The 17,522-nt window shown below is 40.4% G+C and overlaps 1 long non-coding RNA gene across 1 annotated transcript in view; it reads left to right on the top strand.

The window, feature by feature from the left end:
• LOC311437863 overlaps positions 1-16,818 on the top strand; it is a 21,825-nt gene extending 5,007 nt beyond the window's left edge. The window contains exon 3 of the long non-coding RNA XR_014693765.1: positions 16,254-16,818. This is a non-coding gene — a long non-coding RNA (uncharacterized lncRNA). The remainder of the gene's footprint in view (positions 1-16,253) is intronic.
• The last annotated feature ends 704 nt before the right edge of the window (positions 16,819-17,522 follow it).

The following is a 17,522-nucleotide window of genomic DNA, read 5'->3' as shown; positions in this document are numbered from 1 at the left end:
GCTAAGACCAAATGCAAGTTTGAGAAAATACTTTAAAATATCGTTGTCCAGCTTTTTGCCCCTGGAGGAGGAAAAGAGGAAATCTAGAAAGCACCACATGTTACAGATGCTGTTCAAGATGCTTAACACGTTACTTAAAGAAGCTCTGTAACCCATCTTGTTGTGAGTAATAAAAGAATGTGAATGGGATGGAAGAGGAACAATCCAGGCTTACTGTAACCACATCTGTAGCCTTGCCATTCTCGCATGATGTAAAGAGGTCCACAGACTTCTGCCAGTTCCTGAGGTATTACTGAACGTATCTCTGCAGTGCAAAGCAGCACCAGATTAGGGAGCCTCCAGGTTACCTCCGAGTGAGCTGGCACGTCTGTAGTAGACTACCCCACACGGATACTCGCTTCAGTGCCAGAAACAGTAAAGCTCTGTTACTGCCATACATAGTTAATTAGCTCGGGTGTCACACAGAGCAAACACAGCTATATTGCTTCTGGTTCTGCAGCTCAGTTAATTGACGCTGGCTTGGGGATCTTTGCCCCAATGTGCAGTGCAGACATACCCAGGAATGCGCTCCTATTGTTGATTGAATACTGTATTTTCTCATAAATGTGGCAGGAGTATAATTGCAGGGTGGAAAAAGAAGGGCAATATACATTCACTTCACTTTAGAAACTAAATTAAACCTTTGACTTAACTCACTTCTATACCAGCTCCCTGCAGGCATTTCTACAGGCTTCATTAGAGCCAACCTAGAGGCCATGGAAAAGGTCTTACAAAAGACTAGCCAGGAAGCCAGTCACAGCCCTAGATCCTGCTGCTACAGAGCACAATCTGCCTCTTGGCACCTCGGGCTTGCAGCTGCCAGGCACTCTCCTTATGTGGTCACTGGTGTTGGCTCCGAGGCTGGAGCAGATAGACGAGGAGGGCTGAGGGGGAACACATTCATCACTGCCAGCACAGAGCGGAGGCAGTGCCAAGTCACTATGTAACTAAGCACATGTGCCAATTTGCTCAGTAATTGGATTGCTATTTGAAAAATTAAAGTGGTGTCTAGAAAATTCTAACCTTTGCATTTATGAAGTACGAAGCTTGCGGCTGAGAGCCCGAACAGGAAGAATAAAGGTGATCAAATGTAGGTGTTTAGGAGAGCAAACGTAGGAAGTAATTTGATTAATTTCAGAAGTGTTGCCCCAGCCTCACAAGCAGACACTCTGTATGGAGAGACAAAGAGCAAGACACAGTGCAGTGGAAAGCTGCAACATTATGGACAAGCTGTAACCCATTGCTTACTAAGGAAAATTAGTGCAGACTTGTCAGCTGAAAGCAATTCATATAAAGAAAACATATAATTAGAGGGAAGGGCTTGATGTACTTGCTGTAATTTTTTCCCTAAAGAGGGAAAAAGACCCGACGACTGCTAATAGGCATTATATCTTTTTTTTCTTTTTTTTCTGAGCCTGGAAATTTGTTGCTTCTGTCTGCTATTGTATACATTACTCAAATGCATTTGCTGAGCAAGTCCTATGTACTAATATTAAAAATGAATTACATTGAATTATCCAGCTACAGAGAAAACTTCTTATTAAAAGCATGCCTATGCCACAAAGCTTTCTGCTCCCCCTGAAATCAAATTCAGACCTTGCTTTGACTTCAGTAGAAGCCTAATTATGTCCCAAAATACAGTTACCTAAATAGTCCTTCAGGCGTTTCATTATTCTTTGCAGTTGAGCTCATTGACCTTCCTTATTCAGCTAAAAATTTTGAGCATATGGATACAATGGATTATAAATTTTTCCTAAGATAATATTTGTAGTTTAAAGTATAATCCAGTTGCTCGTAGACATATAAAAGTAGTGCCTGGGTTCTTCATCACTGTTAAGCGGAAACTCAAGCTGGAAGCCCTGTGTTTAAAATAATAAAAAGGAAAAATGTATGGACTCGTACTGAGGAAGAACTATTTGGAACCTCTGTGAAATGTCTGATTATTTCTCATGCACTCAGTCCTGGTAGAATGAGGTTAACACATGTCAAAGCAGAGGCTCGAGAAATTTTGGGTTACATTTCTGCCCCTAGATGGAGTATTCTGCACACTGGTATTTTGGATATTTTGGGAGAATGGAGCTGTGTGTTAGGAGCCTTGAAATGCCTCTTGTTCTGAATTCCCTTTACAGTGTATCAAGTGCTGCCCACTGGGACCAGAGTAACTGGGTCCCAGAGACCATTTAGAAGAGAAAAATCAAAATAGGGTTTGTTTGTATAATTGATCGGATACTATAAAGGGCTCTGCAGTTTCTTAGTGTCTCTTATTTGTTGGTTAGTAATAGATACGTACGTAAAAAAAAAAAAAAAGCAAGAAGTCCATATTTTATAAAGTGCCACTAATTACTATGAAACATCTGATATTTGCAGCTTGCAGTGCTTGGTGTTTCTGTGACTTTCGTGGTATTCCCTTCTCTTAGTATACTGTGAGTACCATGGTAACGTTAACTGCTTGTAAAACATTTTAATAGTGACCACTGTAATATAGTGCTTGTGTGCAAACAGCATGCACCATTGCTTCGGAAGAGTTTGTAACATTTTGTTTTTGTCACAATCAGAGTAAAATGCTGCCAGATCTCAACAAGTGAATCCTAAACTTGCCAAATGGGGAGCCGCAAGTAAGTTCTCCTCTTCTGCAGCCTCTGTCTTTGATCATCTCTGGAGTTTCATTGATACATTCCTACCCAGCACTCAGGAGCTTAGTGAAGCATGGCTCCAGAAAGCTCCAAGTTGCTTGGGAAAAGCATTTGGCTGCAGACGCTGCATGTGGAGGGGGGAGGTGGGTGTCAGCTTCGAAGCCAGCTTTTGAGAAACCTAGATTGTTTTGTGCTGTGAGCGAGGATTCAGCTGTAGGCTCTTAGCTCAGGTATGTTCGCATGCGGGCTTCTGGTTCAGCCCGCAGTAACAGGAGGGACCAGCTGCAAAGTTTGTCCCTGGACTGGGAGCTGGATTCCTGCAGAATCCAGGATTTTGGTTTGGACCTTTTTAAATATGATGTAAATGCCAGCAGCTTCCTAACAACTGTTCCTGAAGCTCAGAGCAGAATTTAGAGCGGACCCTTGTGGGTTAGGGAATTGCACAAGATATCCCTTCTCAGAACAGAAAGGAAAAGCCCTACAAAACCTAAGCCATCTGACCAGAGTCCTGAGAAATGCTTTCCAGCTTTCAAAGAAAGAAAGGGTCTTAATTCAGATTTGCCGGAATCGTCTAATTAGTCCCTTTAATGCCATGCACCTTATAGTCTGCGCCACCGGATTCGTCCTATAAATGAGACGATGGGCTAATTCATCTTGGCAGCAGTAAACAGACCTTGTGATTGTCCTCCTTACAAACACCGGCCTGATTTTAGGAAAATGCTTTGACCAAGCCTGTGTCCCTGCTCCCTCCCCCGCGCCCCCCCCTTTTCCGAATGCTGCCTGTGCTTCTTGCCCTCCTTCTTCCCCACCGACCCACCCCACCCCGTCTCACACACAGTGACATACCTCACACATTTGCCACTGCTAACAACAACCTGTCAACTCTTTCTTTGCACCGTGCTAGGCGCTCTTTGTTTCTGCAGCCCAGCAAGCCTTGCAGCTGTTGTCCGAGGCCTGCTCCGACAGCCTGTGATCAGTCAGCTGCAAAATCCTCCCTGAACAACTCGGTATTCACAGCTCTAATCGGGCCAGCGGACTGTTTCCTCCTCTCTCGCAGTAAATCTTTATCACTTGCGCTCTGCTCGTCAGTTAGTGGCGCCAGCTCTTTGGGCTGCTCTATCCCTTTCCCATACTCTGCTGCGCCGTGTGCTCTGAATGCTAACTCCAGCCTTGTTTAGACTCGGGGCTGCCTCGCTGCTGCGGTCCACATGTTGGGAAGGTCCAAATTCCTGCTCCCTCCCCATTTTTAAGCTGCACGGACACCAAGTTTATCTCTCTCCAATTGCAGAGATACTCAAAAACTCCCTCTGTCTGCCTACTTGGTGTTGTATCCATATAAGTTAATTATGTGATTATCTTTCTGTTTCTCCCCAGCAGTCTGTCATGCTTCTGTTTAATACCTGCTTTTGGTAGGAAGGCGAGGGTGAGCTGCCTAGCCTAGGGAAGCTGGGGATGGCAAGGGAAGCCCTGGGGAAACTGGCACAAGCTTCAATTTGATCGCATGCCCAGGGCTATTAAACTTCCTCCTAATGGTTCCCCCACGGACGGAAACACATTTCCCTCCATCCTGTTCCTGACTTGGTGCCATCTCAGTCTTTTAAAAGATTTACGTCAAAGATGTTGAATTGTGAAGCAGATTTTCAGAGAAAGGATCAAAGTTTGCTTTCTTAGGATCCCGCTTGAGCCGAGGAGAGTCCACGAAGCTTTTCAGATGAGGTTTGTTTCAATCTGGAGTTGCTCAGGATTTACACTTGTGGAGCTGAAAACACAACTTTATCTGTGCCTGTTGCAGCTCCTGCCACAGCACGAAAACTCCTCCTGCCTCATTTGCAAAGCCTTGTGGGTTTTGCTTTCCTGTGTTGTGCCTGGGCCTGGGATTTTAGACAAGTAATTATTGCTCGGTTAAACAGCGAGTTTTGCAAAGAGGTTCATCTAGCTTTCAAGTAGAGCTTGCTGGAGATTACTTTTAAAAACAAATTATCCAGCACAGTGAGGTTTCATACGTGTTTGTAAGGAACCTGGGAAGCTTTGCCTGAACACTGGTCTGACAACCAAAACCTGCTGTTTTTTAATCTTGTCTCTGATGCTGAATCCATTTCCAGCACTGGAAAATCCATTTCTCTTTCTGCTTCAGCTTCCCACACCTTAAAGTCTTTATTTTCAGCCCTTCCAGGTGTGTGTGTGTGCGTGCACAGGGGTGAAGATTAGCCAAATGTAGAAATATTCCTCTAAGAGTAAAACATGAACTGGCTTTAAAAATATGTTGTTGCTATTAATTTTATGAGGCAGCTGTAAAATAGATGCTGCTTGGAAAATCTGGGTTCACTTCCACTCAGACTCTCTACTCATCAGTATAGTGGAAGGTAGATTTGCTTGATCAAAGAAAAACTCATCTGTATAGGATTTTAGTGTGTGTGTGTGTGTTGGTGATCAGTTCGAGCTTGTAAATAGACGCACAGGGTAAACTTGATGGCAACAACAGTCACTCTAATGTGCAGAGGAGCACTGCAATGAGATCGTATTAAGCAGCTATGTCCAGCAATACACAGGTAACATGGGGCACTGCTGAGTCACCGAGCTCCAAGTTTGAGGCTGACAGCCTCACTCACGTCTGTCTCCTGCCGATCTGTGGCAGCCTGCAGTCGTGTGCACTTTCTGGCCCTTGTGGTTGTGTTCTGTTGATGCACTCTCTTTAAACTGCTCCCATATACATCTCCAGATGGGATGTTTTGCTGCTGTGTAACCAGACCTATAAACACATTTTAGGCTTATTTTAGGGAAATAGCTCAGATCTTTCTGGAATTTGCTACAGAAACGTTTGTTGGTCTCTGTGTGTTCTTCAGCGAAATTGAACATCCGTAAACAGGATTTGAATACTTTTTTTCTGTAGGCTGTCTGCAAGGGGAAAAAAAGTCTACAAGAAAATAGGCTGGTTGAACCTTTTGTTGTGGGAAGCTTTACTGTTGAAAGTGCTCCTATGGTCAGAGTCAGTTGGTGGGATATCAGATAAAGAAGATACAATAACATCTTGACAAGCCCCAGGCAAGCATCTTAGATAACCCTTTCCCTTCCTCTAATTTTTCTCATCTTGCTCTTTGTTCCTTTCTTCACGTCCCAGGGTTTTACCTCTCATCCTTTGGTGACCCCAGCTGTCTCCAAGGTCCTGGAGACTCCTGTGAGACCGGTGCCCTGGCTGAGTTTCGTGGTTTGGCTCACATGGCTCTTGGCACAAGTGATGACGTGAGACCTCCTGTGCAGTCAGCCACCCCTGCTTCATCTGTACTTGAAAGTCTCATCTGTCCTGTGAGCCTTGATGGAGTTTCTTTGCTTACAGTTATAATAACTGCACCGTTTGGAGGAAATATGAGTTGTGTACCCTGACACCTACCAGCTAAAAGTGTAATAGCAAGTTTAGCCCCAGCACACCTTCTTATTTTTGTCAAATAGTCTGCAGTAGGCTGGACGCAGTTATTTTTTGATGTGAATATCTTCTATTTAATGAAGCAGTTCAGCTTCACCATACTTGGAAGAAAACTTGTCCAGTTCCAAGGCATGAAAGGCAGTTTATTTTGAAGTGTTTCTCAAGCACTTGATGTCCTTCAATGTCCTTTAAAAATCAATATGTTGTACATCATATTTTTCTTTGAGTAAAATCATGGTAGCTCAGGATTTATCCATAACACTGATACAGGGGAAGGAAATATTTTGTCTTCTGAATTACAAAGGAAGGAAGGTGCTTCTGTCACTTCAAAGAGTCTGAAATGAAAGTAAATAGAACAAGAAGACTTTCTCAAAACCGAGCATCCAATCTCAGCTCCCTGCTTCAAGAGGCAAGCACAGCCTTTGTGTTGACCCAGAGCTGCAGTGCAGGCTTAGTATTTTTTTTTTTCTGTTAATGGTTACTGCTAGAAGAGTACTTGTTCGTGGCGGTAGGGTGAGCAGAGTTTGAGAACAGCTGATCCGTTCCCTGTTCCAAACTGAAAAAGGACTTGCCTTGCCTTTTCTAATGTACATGTGTATCTGAATCCATATATAGGAGCAGGATGTTCTATTGCTCTGTTATTAAGGAGCAATGTCAACATTTCTCTAGCTCCTTCTGCATCTGCCTTAAGCAAATTTCAGACACCAGCAACATTCTATTAGAATTTTTTTCCCGAGCTGCTGATAATATGCTTACGCTGTAATTCCATTTTAAAATAGTCTTTTAGTCTAGGAATTTCCTCGTCTGATTTGCCTCAGACTTTCCAGAAAAATTCTACTTTGGCATAAAGTTTGCACCTGTGAAAGTTCAAGGAAATCGGGTTAGCTTTTGCTAAATGAGGAAGGGATTCTGCCAAAATTGGGTTTACAATGAAAGGCTAGTTTAAATATGGGCTGACTAGTCTCTTTGTAATTATTAGGTAATATTAATGTATAATCAGTCCCATAAAGAAAAAAAGAAATCTAAATGGACTTTATATTGCTTATAAAAATGCGTTTTTGTTTCTTCTTTGGCTAGTCAGGAGAGAATGTTCGCTATTAACCCATCTTGTTTAATTTTGTGAGCCGCCACTCGTGTGCAAATTTCCTGTACATCTTGAACAAAAACATGTAAAAGATGAACAAAGAATGAGGGGGGAAATTATAAATGGATCCATGTGACTGCCTCTTCTCCAGACATTTTTTTCCCTCACTTAGGAAGTTTAGAGGGAACGCAGGACCATGCAGTGTGTGTTAAAACTGATGGAATATCTTTCTCCCTCAGGGTATTTCTTTAATCAATGTTTCTTTATACCATTAGGTCATCTCTTCTTTCTTTCTTTATTTATTTTCTGAAGAATCCTTGTTTTGTATGTTTTCATGCATCCTGACATTTATTCTCAGAATTATGGCCTGATCACTTCCTGTCCTTTTCCTCAAAATTTCTCTCATTTTATCTATTTTAAGTGCTGAAGCACAAAGATAACCCCATCATAGTTCTCTCATTTTCCCCAGCGGCTCCCCCCCTTGCCTCCCCGCAATGAAAAATGAAAGGTCTCATGGTCTTACAGATTTTCTTTATGCTTATTTTGGCCTATTTGCAACCCAAATACATCATCATGCTATAAGACGGCTCTCTAAGGCTCTTGGATCAATTAAAGGTAGCCCTATTCATTGCCAGTACAAACCTTTGCCTATTAACTCTTTCAAAGGGCATTTGTCATCGCAAAAAGCTGTGAATGCTGTCTGGGTTCATTGATTAAAAAAAAGGTATTGTTTTAAGGCTGCTGAATATCTTAATTAGTTGTAATCAGAGGGTAGCTTGTGTCTGTAAAGTGATACAGTTACCTTTCACCTACTTGCTTTATTCTGTGTGTTTTTAAAAGAAAAATATCTCAAATGTAATTTAAGCAGAGTGTTTTGAGGGTACAAGAGGAGTGCACTTGCTGATCAAAGTATAATTTATGACGTTATTTTATAAAGCCAAATATTTAATGTGCTAACTCAGAATATGTCTCATTGGCTCACAACCAGCCTTGAGAGGGTAAGTGGAGCAGCGCTGCTCATTGCCAGCTATCATCCTCCTTTCTTCGCTCACAAATCCAATGTCTGTATTCTGGAAATGTAGAAATACACCTCAATTCTGTAAGCACTCGCACGTGTGCTTCGCTAGAGCACATGAATAGTCTGCTAGTACAGAATATGTGCTGCGCTGTTTGCCAGACCAAGGTAGAACTGGGTAACTATTCTTTTTCAGATCAATAGTTCATTTGCCACAAGTTTGTGCTGTCAAACTTGCTGCAGCTATTTGTGAATTTGTACCAAAACTGTGAAATTGTTTAAGCTGGGAAAACGTCTTTTCTGCTGGCCCTTGAATCAAAGCAGTGGTTAATAATAATCTGTTTCTTATTCAAAGAGACCCCTCTGAAAATTGAAATCTACATTTTTCCTTGGGCTTCATGAAAAATTATGGTTGCACTCAATGCTCTTTTGGTTAATTTTTCTGAGAAAATAGTTTGCATTTCCCCTAAAATATTTCACTCAAATCAAGTGGTTATTTATGTGCCTCTAATGGAGGCATTGGGGTGTAAACGGATCCCTTGCAGTCATGTGTCTCAACGATGCATCAGTAGCTTGCATAATCTCACCCTCACCCTCTGGAGATGCATTTCTAGAGATGATGATTTAGGGGTATATGCTTTTCTTTCCATATTTGAGTAAATATCTTAGACAAAAAAAAAAAAAAAACATGACAGAAAATCTTAAGTTAAATTGCGGTTGGTAGAAATGCGTGCTTTTGCTCTTGGAGGCTGGATAGAATAACAGCAGTAAATGACATTTTATTTGTTTCGTCTTTGGAAGGGGAGGAGGGCACAAATGGTGTCTTAATGGGGAGACCCTCTTATCTGGGAGAAAATATCTTTAGAAAGTACCTCACACACTGACCAGGTGCATTTTGTTGCCAGTGCATTTTGGTGAGCTGGAAAGCAGGGCAGTGCCATGTCTGGGAGCCACCAGACAAGTGAATCCTTAGCTCCTGCCATCAACTTGTGATGAATTTTATTATGAGAAATCCATGCATGCTCATACAGGGATTCTCAAGATAATGTGGCAGACTTATGTAGATGCTAACAGTACTGTATCTAATCTCTTATTTTTCAGTGAGTAAGTATGCTAAATAACACTTCCCTCACAGGACAATTTTGCTATAGATGCTTGGATTCATATTATGAGTACCTTATCTCCTTTTAATTTTTGTAACAAAAATTCTTCAAAAAGACTAGTTCTGTCTTCAGTCGACTGTAATCATCCCTGTTTCATAGATGGGGAAAAACAGCCTGATAAAGATTAAAATCCTAATTCAAGAAAATGCGAAAACTTTTGGACGTCTTTTAATGTTCCTGTGATTTTGGAGTAAGCTGTTCTGAAAAGTTTCTGTGGGGTGTTGTCAGAGGCAAAAATAGAATATGCATTTGAGTTGCAGACAGTGCCTCAGTCCCAGTATTCCTTGCTGCAATATGTGGACTTCAGAATTTTTCTTTAGTCTTAATGATAAATGTGAGGCATGGCATGGTTGTACAGCAGAGGGATTTATTTTACTATTTGGTTATTGAATTCAGTGATTTATCTCCACACCAAAATTAATTTTAGTGTTGTAGTATATCAGTGTAGGTCTAACCTTTTCCTTCAGCTTTGTACATTTTCACTGCATCGCGTAGTGCATCTTCTTTGGTCAGGTGCCTTAGCAATAAATTTGAAGAAATAAAATCGTGCATTTCTACTGTAACTGTGGCGTGCATATGAATTCCAATATAATGGCATTGTGTGTCTTGCTCTATACAACATTTTTAGTTTTTTTGTAAAAGCAGGAGATGATTTACGAAGTGTGACTCATTTTTCCTTCTCCACACTGTTCCAGTGGAAGAGCTCAGACTGCGATGAGAAAAACTAGTACACGTTATTAAGAATTCTGATAAAGTAGGCTGAATAAATTTGTTTTCTTTGTGAGCCTTAATCCTGTGTTGTATTGGCTTCTTGGACATGGCTAATTTATTTGGAATTCCATTCTGTTCCCGACAGCATTCCTGATTAGCAGTTTGATCACCCGGAGCAAAGTTACATACCAGCTTTCAACTCTTGTAATCTAGCAGTGTAATTTTTTCAAATGGACTCTTTTCTTTCCTCCTTTGCCCTAGCTCCCCTTCTTTTTGTGTGCAAAGAGACTTTAAAAGTAAGCAGGATAACCTGTTAGTAGACTGAAAGATTTGTTCAAAACACAATGCAGTTTGCTGAATGCCCAACTTCTGTCAGACCACAAAGCATCAGATGCAAAGTTCAGACTAGAATATAGAAAATTCCAAAATCACGGTCAGATCGCTGTGTGTTTATTGTGAGTTTAGTGTTTTGTAGCTATCAAAATGCAATTTAAGAAAGCAAACGATTAGGGAGAAAAAGCTAACACGTAAAGCCTGAGCCATGCAATCTCACGCCATTTTTTGATTTAGCGTGACAATGGTAGGTCTGATAATTCACTATTGCACATGGGGCTTTAAATAAACATAGGAAGTTTTTATTGAAGTTAAACGTGTTTAATAAGTACCTTGTTGAATGAAGTCATATTTTTGATTGTGTCTTCAAAGTTTCCATGACTCCATTATTTTCCAAATAAAGCTTTGTAAGAAATATTTCAACTATACCTTTCACGTAATGTACTTGTTTTTAAGTAAAAGACTAAGGTTAGGAGCTGTGTCAGCCCAGCACATGAAATGTTTGCCTTCTATCACTTGTAAAGGATAGCAATTATTTTCAGTATTTGCTTTTTATGAGTAGCGCGGTTCTTTCCACGATCTGTAGTTTGTCAAAGCGCATTCTGCCTGTGGTAAATTTTAGAAACTTTACTTATCTATTTAGTTAAGTTTGTCACATGCTAGACCTCATATGGAAATTGCAGTTACATCGTTGTTCACTTCCGTCAATGTTGACTTAAGCTTTCAAAACAATTGATGACCGAGAAACCCAAATTTAATTGTAAATCAGAGACAGATTTTGATCTGATCTCTTCCTGGTAGAGCATGGGAGAAGCATCCTCACTGTGAGACTAGAGGAAACATGGCTTAATCTGCTGAAGACATGTAGTTACAGATGAAAGGGAACTGTCTTTCCCATCCTGTGAAGTTTCTTAAGGTCCCAGTATGGTTTTGTGCACAGTGAGAAGAAAGTGAGGTTTGTAAGTCCTGAGAAACTTGGGAATAGCATGAAGATAGGTGTCCATGGCACTCGTCAGGAGACTCAGCCTGTGGTTTTATGTATGAGTGTTTTGACTGTCTAATACTTAGAAGAGTTTGATCTTCTTGTTCTGGTCTTAAATTTTACGGATCTAAAAAACAGCTCCTGACAAATATATCATCATAGCTGGAGTCTGTTTTGCCAGATTTTCTGCTTTTGAAAAACTGACATTTGAAATGAAACACTGTTTAGTCAAAAATAATGCAAAATAATAAATTAAAAATAAAATTCTCTACTAGATTGGCGTGTAATACCATGAATTCAGTGGAAAAAAAATCCACCAATGGAAGAAAAGCTCTGAGAAAGGATGGTTTAGGACTAAATCCATTTTGTCCAATTTAATTCAGTGATAATTCCTTAATTTCACCAGCAGAAGTCCAGAGGGTCTTTCCAAGAAATAAAATTACACAACTCAGTGTGAAGACTTAGCAAGCTGTGTAGGGCCTCTGGCAACTGAAGAAGAAAATGGGTGTGATAATTGCTTATAACAAATTATTTTCATGTTCATAATACATGCAAGGCTTTTTTTCCTGTGAGTGGCTATTAATATATATATATTTGCATTTTTATTCTTGTTTGTTGTGCGATAGTTGTCTTGGATGTTACTAATATTTTAATTCAGTGATGTGATTAAATACCATGGCATGTACATGATCTACTTGGCTACTTCTAGATCATGTTCTGATCGTGCTTCTGGAAAGAAAATTCTTTAAGCTGAAGGGCAATAATCTGTCTGCTATTGAGTGTTGCGGTGTGCAGCAGCATGTGGAGGAGATGATGCACTCACAGCTCCTGAACTGCGAAGGTCATATTGAGTCTTTTTTAAAACACACGTCTCTCTAGGTAATCACTTTTAAGTTAGATTTATGAGTTTAATTTCATTTCCTTCTGATCACTTTCCTTCATTTTTATTATTTTTCCTACACTGTGCTTTTTTTTTTTTTTTTTTTTCCCCCCACTTGTGGCTGTGAGGCCTTGAGGATGTGGTTGAGTTTGAGTTTTACAAACACTTCTGGTTTTACAGCCACTAAAGTTCTTGACAGAAGATATAGGTAATAAATGAAGTATCTTATTTCTGTCCTTGATCATGGAAAGGGGCATATTGAACTGACTGTGGTGGGAGGAGTATGTTTGCTGGGGACTTTCCAGTAGAAAACCAGTGGGGCAGGTGTTTGGGCTTTTCTTTGACTCAATGCAACATTGAATGGTCCTGAAATGTGCTTATTATCACAAGTTATTTGAAGTAGGAATTGACTTTGAATGTTAGGTTTTGTCCTCTAAAGCTATGAATACCTTGATCTGGCTCTTTTTAAGTGGTGTTTTATTTTCCGTGTGATGTAAAATGCTTGTTCAGGAGATTTCATGTGTGCAAACTGGAGCAAGGTGCCTTTTTCACTCTGATAACTGTAGCAGGCACATGACTGAGAGATAAGTGCTGGTTCTGAATTTCTTTTTTTTTTTTTTTTCTTTTTTTCTGTGTTCGTTGTTTTTTTCTTTTTAGCAATGAACCGGGAATTTCTTGTTAGCCGTGCTGACACCTGCAACTCTATGCCATTTTTCTTTATAGATATACTGACTTTTGAATATGTGGTAAATACAGTAAGTGATATATCCTTTTAATTTCTTTATATTTTGAGATATATTTCAAATTGCTAACAGTGGATGTTTATATGATTATTGTTGTGCTGATTTATTGCTTGTAATTTTACTGGATATTTTAACATTTTAGGAATGTAATGGTATTTTAGGAGATAGACTGCTTTATAATTGGAAGTGGAAAATTGGATATGAAATCTGTTGGATTACATTTTAAAAGACTGCAGTCTTTGACTTTTTTTTTTGGCTAAACTACCCTTCAGAGTACCAGGGCAATTAATTACTTGATGATAATTTATTAGCAAAATGCAGAATTTGTCTTGGAAATAGTTTCAAATTAGAAGATTTTCATAAATATTTATAGGAGGAGAAGGTAATAACGTTGGTTATGTGATGAAAACATATATTAGTGAGAAAATACCACCCATCAGGAATAGTCTTCTATCATGCCGTTATTCTCTAGAGAGGTGATTAGTTGAAAAACGATTTTAGCAAAATAAACTCTGAGCAGAGAGGATGCTTTTACATGTGATACAGCATATGTTCTTTGAAAAGGCAAGTCAGTCAAAACAATGCCAGGCATTGGGAACTTACGTTATCTGAAAATATATATTTGGAAAAATTCAAGCAATAATGATTTATATATAGGTTGTACATAGTGCTTTTCCTCAGTGAGACTAAGAATACTTTGCAAAGGAGAGGAGAACAGTGATTCATATTAAACTGCATTTTCTACAGTCACAGAGTGTTTTCCTTTGGCATGCAGAATTGTCCTGCTTATGCTGTGCATTAATTTTCTGTGCAAGGAAATCTGTCCTAAGGAGTGAAATATAAGCAGAAAAATACTTTCCTTCCGTCTTCGGCAACTGATGGTTCCTTTGTGTGAATAAATGCAGTACCTGCAGGGAGTGCCAAGCTGACAGCCGTGGCATGTGGAGCCAAAGACCTGCAGCAGCAGCAGGGGAAGCTTACCCAGCTCTGTGTCAGCCTGTCCCGAGGAGAGCCCCGTGCCAGGCGCCAGGGTTGTGTGGTTTCCCTTCCGGCTTTGACACCTCTCAGGGAATGCCAGAGATGGCATAGCTGAGAACCACTTGTGAGCCCGGGGAGGAGGCACCTGTTCGCTTGGAATGAACCACCAATTTGTTCTTCGCGTGCCCTTAAATAACCACTGGGCTTCTCACCACTAGCAGATTGAACTGGAGCTGCTGATGGCCAGGGAATATGATGTGCTGTATGTCACAGCAGTCATGCTAGCTAATACTGAGCTCACTAAAATCTGCTGGTGGTTTTCAACAAACCTGTTAGAGTCCGGAGAGCAGGATGGCATTAGGGTAAAGGTGATGACTGTCATGGAAGAAGCACTTTTAGGAAGAGCAAAGGCATCCATCCAGAACTGTACTTTCTGAATTAAGGCAGGTATCATCGTCTCCACCAATAAATTACTTACGGCTATAAAGTGAGCCAGTTGCCCAAGGGAGCATGTAATGCAGAGCCACTGGCTGTGGGCTTACGTTGGTTGTATTGTACCAGATAGAGCCACTGATCAGTTTTTCAAACTGTTTTTCCCACTTAAATCCCTTTGCAGATGAAACAAAGATTTTATTTCTCATCATCTTTGTGGATGTGGGTCTCTTAAAAACAAACAAACAGGTTAGAGAAACACCTGCCAGGAATGGCATAGTTGATCTTGCTTTAGGACAAGCTTATAGAACTCGTGGGTCCCTTTCTTCCCTTTTTTCCTCCTATAGCTGGAGGTGACCCAACTTATATATATGTGTGTATATAAATGTACGTATATACATTTGTATTTTCCACCATGCTGCATTCTTTAAGCAAAATCTTAACTAGTTGGAGTGAGTAGTCCCTTTAAATTCTGCATCTTTTGAAGTCTGTAGGTATAGAAAGATACTCATTGTTCAGTGCACCTCCACAAAGAATCCCTCTTAATCCCGACTGTGTGTATTCATCCCTTGGTTGAGCCTTCCTATACAGAGGAATTTGAGTTGATTCACATTCCTTCATAAATGCACGTAGGGTAATACATCAGACTTTTTCCTTTTAAGCAATCTGATCAGTTCTGACACTTTCCAAGTCCATTAAAAACTCCCCATAGTAGTTAAGAGTACCCATTAGAGTGAACAAACTCCTGAAACCCCTTAAAGTATTTGCTTTGCCATGCCATTTAACTATTTACAAAGCCTGGAGCTTTGCTCCTGATACACAGTTAATAAAAGGGAATAGACTAAATTTTTTCCTTGTAGTGTAAATGTATCTGTGTTGTCCTTGTAGAAGACAATGTGTCGGATCTCCTGAGGCTACCCCAATCAGGGCAATTTTGACCAGAAAATGGTAATGTAAGAGAGTATTGACAACTGATATTTTGTATGCAGTTTGGTTTAACACAGAGTTAGGAAATTCAGGGAAGCAGTCCTGACACTGTGCTATTGCTTGGACCTCCTCCAAGTCATTTCTCTTACTGTTAATCCTTCATGTTGTTACCTTCCCAACTCCACTTGTCCAGTTCCAGTTGCTGAGATCCAGGCCCAGACGAGGTATTAAACATCTGTGTAAGTTCCTTGTTCCCCTCCTGAGCTGCATCCTAGAGTTTGTGCTTGTTCTAATGGGGACTTGGCATCAAAGGAGACCTCAAGGTATTACCGTACCTATTCCCTGATTTTACAAGAAAACAAATGTAGATTTCACAGAGCTTTAAGTCTCAGAATCAGGCTTTAAGTTCTTTTAGATGGAAAGTATGGTTTCTGGGCAAAGCAGTTTGCTAGTTGAGCAAGTTCAAAAAGATCTTAGCAGTTCCAGTAATCACTCATTTCATCAATCCTCTATATTTAAAGTGAGCTAAACCAAGTTCTTTCCTATAATGTCTACTTCAAATAATGCTGCTTTACATTTGGAGAGCCAAATAAGGAAATAGGACATAATCTTCCAGGAGTTTCTTTCCCTTTTAGTTCGTCTAACTCAGAGACTTGCTGTAACAAGAGCCCTTCTTTCTATGAAACCTGTTTAACATATTCAACTAAACAAACTATCTCCTAAAGAAAGCACGAGCATTTTTTGTGTGTGCCTTGCTCTAGCGTTGGATTTGAGGACATTTCAGCGTTTGTCGATGCACTAATTGAGTGATGCATTTTGGACAGCTTCTGTGTTCTGATTTGTTTTGTTGTGCTTTTTTTTTTTTTTTTTTTTTTTTCCCTCCCTCCCTTCTTCCCCTTTTAATTTGTCTAGGAGAAAAAAAGCCCCTCCAGTGTTGTTTCCTGCAAAGACCATTCTTAAGAGCTCGTTGGACAGCGCAGGGCTCTTGAAGTGATAGCTAATTGGTGAAAGAAAGGCCCCGATTGTCTTGAGGGAGCTGGAAAGTGCTGCGTGTGCTGCTGAAAGGGACTAGGGAGAAGGTGCCTGGTTTCGCTGAGCAGCTGCTGCTGGAGATGTTTGGAGATTACATCAGCATTGGAAAAAAGGGGCAAAAAAAATGTCCAACTTCACAGAGACGGAGTTTATGGAGTTTTTTTCCCCTTCCAAAGGTCTTCTGACAATACTGTCATTGTCAATATAAGAGTTGTTAATTCTTTATGAATAGCACATGGGGCCTCTTGACTAAATAGTACGTTACATGTCCCAAATCTGTCAGCTGGGCTCTTCTCTCACATGCTAGTGAGATCACTTTGATTGGAATGTTACAGGAATTGCGGGGCCGGCCACAGAACTGAATACTGCATTATATAATTAGATCTCCCCAAGTATTTTTTTTTTTTTTTTTTTCACATTACCTCATTATTCTAGCTTAAATATGGAATCAGTCCTTTTGATGATTTTGCTGATTGTGATTATATTCATACGATTCGTTTTATGGTCCTGCCTTAGTGCTTATATAGATTACAAACTGTCCCGAAGGTTTCCTGACAAGAGAAAAGAGGACTAGGATACTTCAAAAGGCTTGTTTGGATTTGAAATGGCAATGGGGACAACCGGACAAGGTAAATGGAGCTAGAGCAGATTTTACTTCGGGTTCTGATGAGAGAGAAATGACCTGCTGAGACTGCAACTGAGTGAAGAGTCTTCAGAAGGCCTCATGCTGACAGAGAGGGGGGGAAATCCAACAACTGATTGAATCAAACGACTTCCTATCAGACTAGGGCAAGAATTTGTTGTTGGGAACAGACTTGTGGACTTTTGCCAATGAAATGATCTGGACAAGCTGGAAGGAATCCTATTGTTGGGCAGTCCAAGGCTGCCAGTGGCCCCGTCTTGATACATGAAATGCGATGGCTTGTTGCCTGCTGGATAAACTGCTGATCTGCACGTTAAGATGTCAGCTGCACAGCCTGCCTGGATGCAACAACTGACTGCGCCTGAACGAACACGAAGATTACTGGCCCAGCTTAGGATCCATGTCTAAGGAAGCAGATTTACAGAGTGCATTTTTACATGATTGACTGTCTTGTTGCTAAATTCTGCTTGTGGTTCATCACGGTCAGTTGGATCAGAAACTGAGTG

Source organism: Aythya ferina (genome assembly GCF_964211825.1).
Source record: "Aythya ferina genome assembly, chromosome: 5".
Taxonomy (NCBI): domain Eukaryota; kingdom Metazoa; phylum Chordata; class Aves; order Anseriformes; family Anatidae; genus Aythya; species Aythya ferina.
The sequence above is the reverse complement of the archived record's forward strand: the minus strand, read 5'-3'. Positions and strand labels throughout refer to the sequence as shown.